Here is a 16,480-nt window from a genome sequence, read left to right as displayed (position 1 = left end):
TTTAAACTATTAATAATATTTTAGGCAGCATGGTTCCTTCTGATATATTAATATTTCTAGCAAACTTAACAAACACAGGTGTGGGAGGCATCTATCCCTCTGTTTATGCAGCCTAGAACTGTGTTGGCTTTTTTGGCAGCTGCAGCACACTGCTGGCTCATATTTAAATGATTGTCCACTAGGACTCCAAGATCCCCCCCAAAAAAATATGGAACGCTTCATGAATTTGCATGTCTTGCAAACTTGCACAGGGCCATGCTAATCTTCTCTGTATCGTTCCAATTTAGAATATGTGCTGCCAAAGCAAGCACGAATTAAGATGGGATAATTTGTAATTATCACAGTTAGGTAGAATCTCTGTAATTAAGATGAATGTTTTATCAAAAACGTTGTTTTTATTTCAGACTTTACCAGTATTGACAACTGACACCCCATTTAAACAATAGCAAAGGGATATTTCTAAATTAATTTAACAAGAGGAAAAAAAGATGAGATAGAAATTACTGCAAGGTACCAAAGAAAGAGAAGGGTTAGATTACCAGATTTGAAACTGAACTTTGACGCTCACTGCTTGCTTTGGATGAAAGAGTGGGTGATTCTGCAAAGTAAGAGATTATTCAAATTGAAGTGTCATGAATTAAGATGCGGATGGCACACTAATTTATGGAATGACAAGGTTAAGATGAATGATGATTTTAAGAATCATTTTGTTGGATGTGCCATCCTAAGGGTTTGGAATTAATATAAAGCAAGATTCTCTATGAAGGTATCTCTTTGGGTGTCATCCCAGAAAGGTGAGCCCACACTAGTAGACTTTGATCAAATAATAATTTTCATTCAAGGTGAACCTACTTCGAAATTATGAATTTGAAAAATCAATGAATCAATAAATTTGAAACTATATTGTGTGGTAATGATGAATCTGTTACTGCCAAGGTTTATAAACTGTTATTGAAATTGAATTTGGAGAATGAGTATGTGAAGCAATGTATGATTCAATGGGCCAAGAATTTTGGGTCTAATATATTGCTTGAACAATGGGAACATTGGACGAGGGATCTAAAATTCACATTGAATTATAACCTAAAAGAAAGCTTTTATAAAATGATGTACTGTTGGTATTTAACACTCAGCAAATTGTCAAAGATACTTCAAATGTATGTCCGAAATGTAAATGTAAGGAAGTAATGTTCTACTCTCTTTGGTGGAATTATGTCAACACAAAGAAATATTGGGGGGAAGATTCATATTTTAATACAGAAGATTCTTTTAAAAATATGCAAATTAAACTAGATAGTTTTCCTTTAGGTTTAACGGATGAAGAACTTGAAAAAAAAATGATTTTGTTATTATACATGTTGACAGCAGCGAGAATATTTTATGAGCAAAAATTGGAAGATATATTAATTCTCTCAATGGAAGAATGGTTGGAGAAACTAATGGAACACAAATAAGTAATTTAATCAAAGAGAAGAATATGTCTAATTTCGTTTCTAACTGGAAATCACATTTTGTGCTTGAGACAGAAAAAGAATGAAATATTGGCTTTGAGTTTTGTTGAGTAGATAAAAGTAGTTTTTTTCTGATAGATATAGCTAATATATATTATGCAAAGTGAAATATTGATGTCATTATCTTTATTCTACTGGGCTGAAAAGAATCAAAAATTGATGCTTTTTTTCCTCTTCACCCTATTCTTCCCCTTTTCCATTTGCCCTTTCCCATTTTTTCCACTGTTTTCATTTTTATTTGTATTTTACTGTATATGAAAAATAAATATTTTTACTGTATATGAAAAATAAATTATTTAGATTATAGAGAGAAACTTGTATACATGTAGTCCTTGACTTATGACCACAGTTGAGCCCAGAATTTCCATTGCTAAGCAAGACACATTTCAAGTGAATTTTAGTCCATTTTATTACCTTTCTTTCCACTTGTTAAGTGGATCATTACAGTTGTTATGTTAGTAACATGGTTGTTAAATGAATCTGGCTTCCCCATTGACTTTACTTGACAGACGGTCTTAAAAGGTGATCCCATGACCCCGGGACATTGCAACTGTCATAAATTCTTGCTAGTTGCCAAGCATCCAGAGTTTGAATACATAACAGGGATGATGCAATGGTTGTATGTTTGAAAAAAGGTCATAGGTCACTTTTTTCAGTGTCATTGTAACTTTGACGGTCTCTAAACAAATGGTTGTATATCGAGGATTACCTGAATAGTAATAGTTTTCCATCCCCTATGAAAACCTGAAACGAAAGTCTTTCCACACTGGTATAAGCACAGTAGTGGCCAAAATTTTGGAAACGTTTTGGGGAAAGTGTATTGTTGAGGTTTGATGGCTAATAATACCACTTTTTTTGGAGTTTCAAGATAATCATATTCCATTGCTGCAATGACCTGGGAATAGCCCAGACCTTAAGCCAATTGAAAATCTATGGAGCCGACTAAAGAAACTTATTAGTCAGAAGCGACCCAGCAATAAAACCCAGTTAATAGAAGCAATCATTCAATCTTGGTTTCACAATACAACAGCTGCAGAACTAAAAGACTTCTTTAGCTTCAATAGCAATAATACAAGAGCAAACAACAGATTCAAACTTAATGTCAACCGCTTCAATCTTGATTGCAGAAAATATGACTTCAGTAACAGAGTTGTTAATGCTTGGAATACACTACCTGACTTAGTGGTCTCCTCTCCAGTCCTAAAAGCTTTAACCAAAAACTGTCTACCATTGACTTCACCCCATTCCTAAGAAGACTATAAGGGGCGTGCATAAGTGCACAAAAGTGCCTACCGTTCCTGTCCTATTGTTTCCTTTCAATATATGTTCCTGTATATAATGTTGTGACAAATGAATAATAAAAAAAAGACATTGTAAAGCCGTAATTCATGCTAACTAAGTATTAACTGACATGGTGATAATTTTTGTACATCTCATTTTTTCTATGGTGATAATTTTTGTACATCTCATTTTTTCTATGGTGATATTTTTTGTATATCTCATTTTTTCTATGTGTTTCACTTTTCTTCTTTATACTGTAACTGTTATTATAATAGCAAATCCTCCATAAAAGTTATTGCATTACATTCTTGATTAAATTATATTTCCACTGATATATAATTTTATGGTACTACTCAGTAGTGGGATTCAAATCCTGTTGCACCGATTCGCGCGCGGGTGTTTGCGCATGCATGAATGCGCAACGCTTCTGTGCATGCACAGAGACATCTGGGTGGGTGGGCAGAGCCTCCCATCGCTGTCCTTACCAGTTCGCCCGATCTGGGGAGAACTGGTAGCAACCCCACCACTGGTACTTCTCCAAAAAAAAAGTGATGTTATTAGCTAGTTTTAGAAAATACACTTTTCCCAAAAGGTTTCCACAATTTTGGCCACTACTGTAATTATAATAATTTCTTGCTCAGTGTTCTCCTCTTGCTCCTCAATAAATAAAACCCATTCCTCCTAACATTATTTGACATAATGTATGGTCTTGCAGCAGGGAAGATATTGAAGTTTAGAAGATAACAGACACTGTATTGGGCAAGGAATACATGATCCTTCCAATGGCTGAACTTCTTCCTAAAAATAAACTCTTCTTCCTCTTTTTTTCACATGTATCTCTCCTCATATGCCTTAGTCAGCTAAATCACTTTGTTAATAGTTTCCTATCTTGGTTTGGAAGAACTAAAAATGTACAGACATTAGAACTAATTGAAGTAATCAGGGCATATTCAGGATCCTGAAGTTTTTTCTGTTCATTTCGGAGGGGAGGGGAGCTTCCTTCTGATTTCATTAGCTTTTAGAATGAGTGTTCCTCTGATTTTGAAAAGGCTACAGGCTCTGTGCTTTGCATTTAAATGTCCCCTTTGCCTATTTAGTCATTCAATTTCAATCATTTGCATGATGCCATATGTTCTTGCAATGAAATAGATCTGGTTTGCCATTCAAGTGAAGTGGCTATTAATATTGGAGGTGTTTCGGCTCCATGTTTTCTTTGCCATAAGAGCTGATCTTGTTACACAAGGGCCTTCCTTTCCTTCCTGAGTTGTGACTCTAGTCATTCTGTTCTTTCCAGTTGTGTGCAAAATAAGAGGTTAAATTAACATCACCTCCTCAGATTTGTTGGGCCACCTAACTTAATTTATTCAACATATGTAGGTTCAGTAAACCATCTTAGTGTTGTTGATGAATCACATGATCAGTGATTCTGTCTGACTGGCTTTTTGTTTGAAACTTCTACAGGATCACCTTTGCTTAGTATCAAAGTTATTCTGTTCGGTTTATTAAAGGTATGTGCCATGGCAATGGATAACAACATAGATGCTTAAGCATGGCTGCATTTTAGCACTATAAACTTTTTATCAACTCTCTAGTTAAAAGTAGATTACAACACAGAATAGTGCACTTTGATAATATTGAAACAGGAAAAACATGTTGAAATCCTAAATATAAAATATAAGGCAGTCTACAATTTTGGGTACTCATAGTGGCCTGGTGGTGAAAATGCTTGTCTCCTACTTGGAAGGTTGAAGCGGCATATATTTCTCTCCCAGGGTGCAAAGAAAAAAAATCTGCTCTGAACGTCAAGTGGAGTTGGGAAGGGCATCCCACCAGTAAATGCTCAGCTGCATCCAATCACTCTGACTCTATCCAGAATTAAGGGATTACAGGGTTATAAAAGGGATTTTTATACAATATTGGGCATATTAAAATGAAGTAAAACACATTACAAGCATATTTTAGGATAAATATATTTCAAATTAGGAGGAAGGGTTTGGGAAGGAATAAAGAAAGGAAATGTTCTGAATAACTTAATGAGAATAAAACTATTGGTACCATGGACAATTAGAACAATGCAGTTAAATAATTGGCTTGTTTGATATTTAAGATGCTAAAACATGTTTATGGGATGCTAACAGGTTAAACTCTGTTAAGTGGTAATATGTAACAGAATGGTGAAGAATTGAAATTAGACCAACCTGGTTATATAACCTCTGGCAAATGGGTACAAGGTCCAAGAAAATTTAAAGTTAAGTTAAGGCACCAGGCTAGAAACTGGGGAAAAAGTGAGTTCTTAGACATGAAAACCAACTGGGTGACTTTAGGTCACTCATTCTCTCTCTCTGCCCAACTCATCTCACAGATCGCTGTTATGGAAAAATAGGAAGAGGGATTTTTGCCACCTTGAGTTACTTATAAAAATAATAATGGCAGGATAAAAATCTATATAAAAAACCAGGAAATCACTACTACATTAGCTTCAATCTATTGCCTAAATTCTAGCCAATTAGAATTCCTACAAACAGCATTACATTCTTTAAATTCCTTCTCTGAAGGTAACATTATCATTGAAGTAGATTTTAATATGTTTCTTTCCAAGAATAAACATGTATTTTTCCAGTTATATGTCTGATTTCAAAACAGAGCAATATTTTAAGTTTCAAAAACTGTTGAAAAATAATTGTTTCATTGATACATGGCAAGTAAGCAATACTCATTTTAAGGAATTTTCTTTTAACTGGCATTAGTCAAGACTGTACAGGGACGTGGTGGCTCAGGGGCTAGGACGTTGAGCTTGTCGATCGAAAGGTCGGCAGCTCGGTGGTTCGAATCCCTAGTGCCGCGTAATGGGGTGAGCTCCCATTACTTGTCCTAGCTTCTGCCAACCTAGCAGTTTCGAAAGCACATAAAAATGCAAGTAGAAAAAATAGGGACCACATTTGGTGGGAAGGTAACAGCGTTCCATCCGCCGTTGGCATTGAGTCATGCCGGCCACATGACCACAGAGACGTCTTCGGACAGCGCTGGCTCTTTGGCTTTGAAACGGAGATGAGCACCGCCCCCTAGAGTCAGCAACAACTAGCACATACGTGCAAGGGGAACCTTTACCTTTTTACTCAAGACTGTATGGGTTCTTTGACCACCTTAATTAGTTTAAACAAATATAATGAAGTCCTACTGAAAACTGGGAAATCTTCAGGTGTCAATAGGTTTCCTGGAGAATTCTACAAAACATCTTATGATATCGTAGCTCAACATTCTCTTTAACTTTTTAATTATATTTGAAAGCTCTCCACCTAGGATGGAGCACCATGGTTGACAAGCAAATCTGGGGAGTGATTCATATTCCTTTTTAGCGCATCTTTAGGCACCCAGTCTCATTTGAGGGATGGGCAGTCGTATCAATTAATGTTCTAAATAAATAAATAAATAATCATGGAAATAAATGCAATTATAACTTGTTACTCAAACCGAAAACTCAGAAGCAAGCCATTCCTATAGGCCCATTTCTCAAAGCAATCATGTCTATAAAATTATTACAAGTATTTTACTAAATAGATTGGCAAACGCGCTACTGAATATATTAAGAAAGGTTAACCAACACTTTCCTTAACTCTTTTATTTCATTAGAGGTAGATATATATTGGAATCAACATAGAATATCATGAATCAATTCATTTGGCCATCCTGGCATTGATTGGATAGAAATCAGTGAATGAATTTATTACTACGGTGAGATTCCAATAAAACACAATCTAAAAAAATAAATATTTGGTTAGAAATTAAAAAAAGACTTCAATAAAATAGAAATTGTAATACAGTAGTAAGTGTCTGGAACAATCTACCTGATCCTGTTGTTAGTCTCTCTAATCTCCATACCTTTTACCATAAACTGTCTACCATGGACCTTTCATGTTTCTTAAGCGGTCCCTGGGGGGGGTGCATATACGCACCAGCGTGCCTACTGTCCCTGTCCTACTGTTCCCAATAATCATTCTATGTGTTTATGGCTATGTTTTGCTAATTTATATCCTTTTTTTGTGTGCCAAAAATTTTTCATGTGTCCATGTCTGTGTCTACTCTGTTACTTGTTTTCTTGTATTTGTTGATAAATAAATAAATAAATAAATAAATAAATAAATAAATAAATAAATAAATAAATAAATAAATAAATAAATAACATTCATGTGTCTGATCTATTTTCATTATTGGACTATATGAATTTTGGAGAACTTCATACAAGGTATTTTTAATATATTATGCCACAAAAGCATGTTAAAGTTAACTTTTCCCAAAGGTAGTTTTTCAAGAGGCAAGTGGACTTTCTGGTTTTTCTTTGAAGATGATTCACTGCTCATCCAAGAAACTTCTTCAGCTCTAAAGAAGTTTCTTGGATGAGAAATGATATGTCTTCAAAGAAAAACTAGAAAGTCCACTTGCCTCTTGAAAAAGCACCTGTGGGACAACCATGACGTGGATGTCTGAGAATCTTTCTAGACATTTATATTCTTCCTTGTTCAGTTTAAGTTGTTCCTTATTTTCATTACATGAGAGATAACACATGGGTGTCCTTTCTGCCTATACCATATGTTCACACACACACACACACACACACACACACACACACACACACACACACACACTTTGTTCTTTCTAGTCAAAAGTTTCTTTTGTGGAAAATAGGTACAATATGTGAATTGACCCCTGACACTGATGTGTATACAGAAAAGGCTTTATCGATTATGTTCTGAAAAGTACATTAATTGAATTTGTCATCAGGAATAGACAATCTGCTACGTTCAAAAGAAGACCTCAGAATTTTCCAAGTAGGTTCCACTGACTCTGACCTGTTTTCTCAAGATGAAAATTGCTCTCCGGATAAGTCTCATGAGAACTGACAATTTGATAGCCCAGAGAAGAAAAAGAGCAGTGAGTGGTTGCTTTGAAAGTAGCACTTTTACAGAATTCACACATTTGTTAAGACATAGCAGAATCAATCCTGGACAAATTGGCATGATCACTTGTTGCCATTGAATATCTTGCAGATATAAACACCACAAAAAAGCTCCCAGCTCTTAAATTCCAGTAGGAGCAAGTCATCCTACTCCAGCAAACTAACATTAAACTAGCATTTTAGTTGCATCATGAAGAAACAAACAATAGCAGGAAAAGTTATGCAGTGAGGGCTGGAAAATTGTTTTAATCCATTGCTTTGGCCGCTGGAAATGAGAAATGGTTGAGAAGGAAAAGTGAAGTAATATTATATCTACTTAAGAGCTCATCAAGAGCAACAGGGTTCTAAAAAGGCCTACAATTCATTCCAACATCACACAAGCAAATAATAAATGATATCAAAATTAAAAATAAAAATATTTTTAGAATGAGAAAATATTCTTTTGGGTCATCCTGGCATTGATTGGATAGAAATCAGTGAATGAATCTATTATTGTGGTGAGATTCCAATCAAAGCACACAAATACAATGGTGATCCATGGATACACATGAACCAAAATGAAGCTGAAAAAGACTCTTGTGCGGGCATTCAAAACAGCATACTATAGCCTCTTTCTGTTTTCCTTGTCACAAAAACTCTGTCAGATAGTTTGGGATGTGAGAGAGTGCATGGCCCAAAGTCAACTTCTGAGGCTGAGGGTGGAGCAGAATTCCCCCACTTTTAGTGGAACACAATTCACAATTATGCCCCATTAGTAACGGTTTGTATTTTGTGAGAAAAAATAATCTGAGTTGTCTAATCGGTATAGAACAAGGGTGCCAAACTGGCGGCCCATGGGACAGATGTATCATGTGCAGGCCACACCTGTTGTGGCCCGCCAGCAGCCAGCAGAGCTGGTAGCAGAGTCAGACAGTGAGAAGATTGGGGGCTGGGGAAAGCTCGGACGAGGGCTCTGTGTCGGAGGCAAAAAAGGAGAGGAACAGCTGGATCCTGTTCCCGGTGTTCGCAGAGCTGCCAGAAGACAAGAACAACTCAGGGTCGACTCGGGAGTAAAGCCATACCTTGGAAGTGATTGGCCCATCCCATAGGAAATAAAAGAGGAGTGAACAGGGAGTGGGCTTTTGCAGGAAACAATTCGTTCATTCCATGACTCCGAGAGACTCTGTGCCAGGTTTTGCCTTGTACTGCGGTTAGAAATAAGTTATGTGGCAGCTTGCCAAACGAGATAAAGTGAGTTGAGAAATTTTGCCAAACTTCTTTTGCTGACTGTGAATGGATGTAATTCACAGTAGTTTAAATAAAAGAGGTTTTTCTGGGACCAATTCCTGCCTCCTGCTTATTAAGGAAACATAGGTCAGAAAAACACCCACCTCAGCTCCGCAAAGGCAAAAAACATTATGATACATCGCATGACACATTCGAGTTTGACACCTGTGGTATAGAAAGATAGTTTTCCACATCTGGCTGGGAAAAAAGAAGTGTGATGTAATGATGATGGTATGAAATGCTGGATTCAATGCTAGTTTATTTAAAGCAAAACTCAGTTACCTCTTCTATATGCCTTTACAAGTGAAAACGTATCATAAATTATAAATAATATGATAAAGTAATTTTGGCATCCCAAATACACTCCAATGAACCCAAGGGGATTTGCTTCCAAGAAAGAATAAATAGACTTACACTTTAAGTAAGCCTAGTGCTAATACATTGAGATATTAAGTCATATACTAAGTTTTGAAAGAAAAATATTAAATTCAGTCTTTATGCATTTAATTAATATTAAGATTAATTTCACATGTTTGTATATTAATTTCAAGAGCAATCCAAATAATAATTTCAGGAATGGTCATCATAGAAAGGTGAAAATGTTCAAGGCATATTACTTTTATCTCTTCTTATTGATATTCAATGTGAGACACAATTTGCATTAGCCAGTAGAAGCCTGAGTGGGTTAAAAAGAATTATTTACTAAATCCCTTTGTGCAAATGTGTATGCTATGCACAGAGACTTAACTGAATAACTACTGTTAGTTTCTACAGAAATTTTCCAAGTAATTCCCAAATCAATGAGATGAAAAGTTGCCCTCCACATTGTGGTTTAAAAAAATAAATCAGAATTATTAGCAACACTAATTGCAAAAGTTCCTTCCTACCTTCCTTCCTTCCTTCCTTCCTTCCTTCCTTCCTTCCTTCCTTCCTTCCTTCCTTCCCTCCCTCCCTCCCTCCCTCCTTCCTTCCTTCTTTTCTTTCCTCCTTTCTTCCTTCCTTCCTTCTTTCCTCCCTCTTCCTTCCTTCTTTCCTCCCTCCTTCCTTCCTTCTTTTCTCCCTCCCTCCTTCCTTCTTTCCTCCTCCTTCTCTTCTTCCTTCCTTCCTTCCCTCTCTCACCTCCCTCCCCTCCCCTCTCCTTCTTTCTATCTTTCCTTCCTTCCTCACAGGTGGGATATTTAAACAGAAAATTCAGACTGAAATCAAGCCATTTATTCAAGAAGGAAAGACCTAATAGTTAGTTTCTGTTCTTGAATAGTGTCAGACACAATTCCCCTCCCCCAACAGCTTCCTTCCATTGGCAGACCCTGCTTCTCTTTGGCTGTTGAAGATGCTGGAATAGCCTGCTGCACTTTTATTGTTTATTATTCCTGCAAGCAACTCTAGTCAACTCACTTCCCTCTGGCAGGCAGCTTAAGACTATCTGTGCCATCTGTTCCTTGCTTTTTCAGGCAGGCTCTGAGCAATGGGAAGCATTGCTTGAGATCATTGAGATTAGTTGGCAATAAAAGGATATGAATTAGAGTTGGCGACCAGGTAGGGCTAACTATGGCTTCTGTTGAAAGAAGTTTGAAAGACATCCCTGGGTTTGATTTATCGTTGTTAGTTCTCACTTTATTTTTCCAGTCTGAAGAAACAGTTATGCTGCTTTCTGCAATACAAGAGCATTTAAATCATAATAAGGTGTGATTGTGATTAAATTTGTTCCAGATAGATTCTTTAATTCTTGAGTCAAGAATTCTTAATTCTTGAGTCCTTCGGGAGAAGGGCGGTATAAAAATCTAATTAAATAAATAAAAATAAATAAATAAATTTAAGAATTCTCTGAGATAGCTATTTTCACAACCTGGTTCCTCATCTCAAAGAAGTGGCTTTTTAAAAGGACATCTTTATTCATCTGTATTCTTTTTCACAGGGTTTTTTTCACAGGGTCTATGACAATTCGCCATGGCCAACTCACCCTGGCCAACTTGCCATGGCCAACTCAATGCTGGCCAACTCGTCAAAGCCAACTCACATAGGGCAACTCATTGCGGGACAAGAGTTACACTAATATCAAAGAAATAGTGGAATAGAATCATTAAAGAAAGGATGCGAAAGAAGGAACAGAATGAAAAGTGAATGGCAAAAATTAAATATATTTTTATTTATTTTAAATAATTAAATAGAATTGTTAAATTGTCCTACAGCAAGTTGTCCCATGACAAGTTGGCTGTGATGAGTTGTCCTGCAATGAGTTGGCCATGGTGATTTGGCTGTGGCAAATTGGCTGTGGCAAATTGTCCCATTCCACCTTGCTCATCCTGAGGCCTTAACTAATACATAAAGATGAACTTTGTCATATGAAAGCTCTCGGCACAGGTCAGAATACAGAGTATTGATTTAACTCCAAATCAGAGCAAATAAAGTGATGGTTTAAGGATGCTATATAATTCTCCTCTTCCTCCTTATAAAAATATTGCTATACAGAGTCTTTATTTTTAACCACGGAATACGTATAACTTTCCTTATTGCGATGCTCAAATATTACATTAAAATTATTCCATTTCATTTTGTTTCAGCCCTTTGCACACTTCTAATGGAAAAAAGTTTATATTTATTATCAGATTTTATGAAGGTTCATTTTTCATCCTGGATTTCTGCACTTCTCTGAGATTTCATAACAAGTGCTGTTGTCATTGTATGGGGTACTTGGAATGTAATTTGTGATTTTATTCCTATTTTAATATTTCTTTAATCAAGGTGCACCATACCTCGCTCATGTTAGTATCAATCATGCCAATGGCTTGAATTTTTATGGAATTTTTATTTTAAGTCAGAGAGAAGGGCTTCTTAGGCTCGCCCTGAGAAGGAATCCTGAATCAAAACCCAGACACTAATGTGTATGTCCAAGACCATGTTGTCCACAACAGAAAAGCAGATATCATCAAGCCTGTCGTGTCCCACTCCTCCGCTGACGGCCGGGTCAGGGAAATCCAAATCAGGCTTGCCTCTGCAGCTCTGCCCGAAGTCCTAGCAAAGTCCTCAGAGCAGGCAGGAGACCAGTAAGTGACTTCAGCAAGATAAGTTCGACTTTGCCTGACTCAGAGACTGCCAGAAAGCAGAACCTTTATATAGGCCATGGGGTGTGGCTCCATGACTCAGCACTCATTAAGGCCTGTCCCTCCCTTCCTTCTGTTGCCTCCGCCTATCCAATCTTCTGATGCGAGGGTCACTCCAATCAGCTGTTGTTGGAAGTAAACTTTCCTCAGGCTCACATGCTGTGGAGGAGGGGGAGGGGTCTAGCTGCTCCGTTTGCCTGGGCATGGAGCCAGGGCTGGGGCCGGGGGATGCTCCCTCCTCTGCAGCCTGCTTGGGCATGGAGCCAGGGCTGGGACCGGGAGGTGCCCCCTCCTCTGCAGCTTGTCTGGGCATGGAGCCAGAACTGGGGCCGGGAGGCATACATTCCTCCGTGTTCGGGAGCAGATAAGCAGACCCCAGCTGCGGTGAGAGCGGACAAGACACAACAAAGCCTGAGAAATTCTTATTATTTCAGCTAAATGCTGTCAGCAACATCTCCTGAAACTGAGAATATTCTTACATCAAAGGTAATTTTCCCTTACTCTCATAACATAGCTTGAGACTGACCCACATTTGTATTCTGATGACCTCAAATTACAGAGGTCACTAGGATCCAGTGCAGTGGTGAAATATAAAATTTTTTACTACCGGTTCTGTGGGCATGGCTTAGTGGGGGCAGGGGGGTAACCAAAGAGGTTGTAGAAAAAATGCTGCACAAACATCACATGAGGCTTTTTTTTTTACTTTTAAAAGCATTTTTTGGCTGAAGAAAAAATGCTTTTAAAAGTAAAAAAAAACTCTGATGATCGCGCGGCTCAGCTGGACACAGGCAGGGGGTCAGAATTTTTGCTACTGGTTCTCCAAACCACCCGCCACCATTACTACCAGATCGGGCGATCCGGACTTAATTGGGAGCATTTCACCCCTGATCCAGTGTAATCATACACACACTGGATTTACTCACTAGCAGTTATTACCTCCAACCCTCTCAGTCACTTTGTTTTTCAGTATACTTTCTTAAGGGAGCTAGTTTGATGTAGTAGCTAAAGTATCGGACTAGAAACGGAAAGATTGTGAGTTCTAGTCCCATTGTAGGCATAAAGATAGCTGGGTGACCTTGGGCCAGTCACTTTCTCTCAACCCTAAGAAGAAGACAATGGCAAACCACTTCTGAAAAACCTGCCAATAAAACTGTAGGAACTTTTCCAGGCAGTCTCTGAGAAACTGCAGGAGCTCCAGTTTCCAAGAATCAAACATGACTGAACAGAAGGAAAAGAAAAAAATATTTTTGTCTGCATCTGTCTGGTGGCTAGCAAAATAGAATCTGAGAAGATGGGAGGCTAGGAGAGGAAAGGTTTGCAGTAAAGCAAACCAAGAAATAAACCCATTCACATCCCTCTATGTCTTCCTAGCTACTTTGCTACCCTTTTTCTGTTGCATTTTAAAGCAACAGATTCTGTTGCTTTAAATTCTGTTGCATGACGCTCCATAAAGAAGGAAATAAGAACATGCCAGCCATTTTGCAATCAAGCATATTTGCCTGCAGGCAGGAAAAGGGTCCTGAACAATGCACATAAGGAGAAACCAAGATAAGGACAGGGCATAAAAATTCTGTGCAAAAGACAGCAAAAGACCAACAAATGCAAGATCTGGGAAACAAGGCAAAAGAGTTCCTGAAAATGGGAAATGAGAAAACGATATCCTCAAAACTGTAGTGATATAACAGGAAAGACTGGCTTTGTTGTGGCTTCAGATAAACAGGGCCAATGTCAAAGCGGTACAAACCAATGACAGCAGGTGATGTTCATTTTCTTACTGACCTTGTATTGAGGCTGTCACAGATTGGATTTTAAAGAAAGAATGATCAGATGCCAGTGTGACCAAAATGATTGCAATGTTATGGATTAGTACCCTATACTTACCTAGGAGAGGTGAGCCATGGCAGTTGTCCATACCAATAGATGTTCATCCATTGAGAGTAGAACAATCATATAAGAAAGGCCAGGCAGACTGGATTGCCCAAACACCTTTGAGCTATTTTCCCATTATGTCCCTGCTATTAAACTATGTGATGGTTAAGATAGATTCTCCCACTAAGATGACAATTTCTCCATCCTCCCAAACTTCTGCAAGAGCCTGAAGACCTGGCTCTACCTGTTCACCTGGGGACCAAATGGGGGAATTCCTCACTGGAAGTGGCTGCTCCATCTCCCACCCACCCTTTGTTCTCTGCTCTCCACCCATCCATCTTTTTCGTTATAATATTGACGTATTTATTCTCATTGTGTTCCTTTGTCATTGTTTACTTTATTGTTCTATTATTTTACTTCTGTTTAGATACCTTTTCATTCATTCATATATATATATATATATATATATATATATATATATATATATATATATATATATATATATATATATATATATATATATATATATATATATATATATATATATATATATATATATATTCTTTTTTATTACTTTCAGCCATCTAGAGTAACACTACAGCAAGGTAGGCAGCAAATAAGAAATACATTAAAAATACTTAGGCTGGCTTAATGAAAACCAGGGGATTTCAGTGGATCTATTTTTAAAAAGTAAAATGGGACCATGTTATAGGGCTTATTCTGAAAGGAGGACAGTCAAAATAGGTAGAGATAATAAATAAACTGAAGATTGTTCTCTGGCTAACATCTATTTTTGGAGTGGATCCCTTCAAGACCTAGTTAGTCCATCAGTCAACAAAAGTTGGATGTAGATGCCATTAAAATGAGGTTCAATCAAACTTATTTGGTCAAAGTTGTCTCAGCACTCAGTATTCCAGATGTTTCCTTTTCAATGACAATGACAATGAGTCTTTATTGATTAACCCTTGGGTCATATCAGAGTCCAAAGTTCCAGAAACAAATTATTACTAAAATTTGATAAAAGCAATTTAAAATGGAATTGGAATAAAATACAGTCTAAAATGAAATTGGAATAGAATACAATAATTGAAGATATAGATAAAATATGATAAAATTATATTTCGGTGTCACCCCTGGAATCTACCCCAATCAGTCTCACCTATGCAGAACTCAACTGAACCATTTTGCTTAAGTATTGTGCTGTGTTAAATGTTATTTTCAGATTCTGGCCACACATAAGGTAAGTTGTTTTGATATGGGGAGCCCAATGGATCATTTGTTTGATATCTAGACCGAGGTATCTGTCTCTCACCCTCTTGTACAGGCAACAATCAAATAGGATGTGAACCAGGTCTTCTACCTTTGCTGCTCCGCAAATGCAGAGATGTTCATTGCAGGTTATAGAATGGAATCTCCCATATCTGACCATTGTGTTGCCTGTTTGACTTTCGCTTGCGTAAATATCTAATTTTATTTATTTATTTATTTTATTTGTCATAACAATATATACAAGCGTTGCATAAAAGGTTATATAATATAAGAACATATATATGAGGAGAAACGAGGTACTATAAACATATATATACATAGGGGAAGAAACAATAGGACAGGAACGGTAGGCACGTTTGTGCTCTTATGCACGCCCCTTAGAGTCCTCTAAGGAAAGTGGTGAGGTCAACCATGGACAGTTTTTGAGTAAAGCCTTTGGGGTTATGAGAAGAAACAACAGAGTCAGGTAATGCATTCCAAGCATATACAATTCTGTTACAGAAATCGTGTTTTCTGCAATCTAAACTGGAGCGGTTGACATTGAGTTTAAATCTGTTGGTAGCTCTTGTGATATTGTTATTGAAACTGAAAAAGTCATTGACAGGAAGGACATTACAACGTATGATTTTATATGCTAAACCCAGATCCTTTCGAAGGCGATGAAATTCCAAGTTTTCTAGACCAGGATATCAAGTCTGGTGGAATAAGGTATTTTATTGGTTTCGGAGGAGTGGAGAATTCTTCTCGTAAAATACCTTTGGACACGCTCAACTGTGTTGATGTCAGATATATGGTATGGGTTCCAGACAGGAGAGCAGTAATCAGTAAACATCTTCCTTAGATGTTTTGGCAGTTGTAACTTCAAATAGCTGTCAATTTGAAAAGTATGTTTGTATTTGCTCAGCCATTTCAAGTTATCCACCTTAATAAGGATAGGTAAAAAAAAAATGTGTTTCTATATCCTTAATTCTTTGGGCAGCTCTTTTTTTAAATCATTTTCCTGTTATGCAAGAGATGTCAATGTCTTTAAAGATGCTGTTGGGATAACAGCTTCTTTTGTTTTTCTAAAAGCTCTATAAAATTCTTTTTTTTTTAAAGTTCTTTCCGGAAATCTTTGTCTTTCTTGGTTTTGGCTTCTCTTCTCTTCTTGGCAGTGTCCACTGTTTGTTCTAACATCCAGTTTGCTTTCTTCTGTTTTTTGATCTTTGGCAGTCTCTTTTCACCCTAAT

The 16,480-nt window shown here is 37.2% G+C and overlaps 1 non-coding gene across 1 annotated transcript; it reads right to left on the bottom strand.

Annotated features, from left to right (window-relative positions):
- Positions 1-202: 202 nt before the first annotated feature.
- On the bottom strand, positions 203-311 carry LOC131189449 (U6 spliceosomal RNA). Its single transcript, XR_009153052.1, has one exon. It is a non-coding gene; the product is annotated as a U6 spliceosomal RNA (small nuclear RNA).
- Between the last annotated feature and the right edge of the window lie 16,169 nt (positions 312-16,480).

The sequence above is a fragment of the Ahaetulla prasina genome, chromosome 1 (genome assembly GCF_028640845.1).
Source record: "Ahaetulla prasina isolate Xishuangbanna chromosome 1, ASM2864084v1, whole genome shotgun sequence".
Classification (NCBI taxonomy): domain Eukaryota; kingdom Metazoa; phylum Chordata; class Lepidosauria; order Squamata; family Colubridae; genus Ahaetulla; species Ahaetulla prasina.
This window is presented reverse-complemented; position numbering and strand designations above follow the sequence as displayed.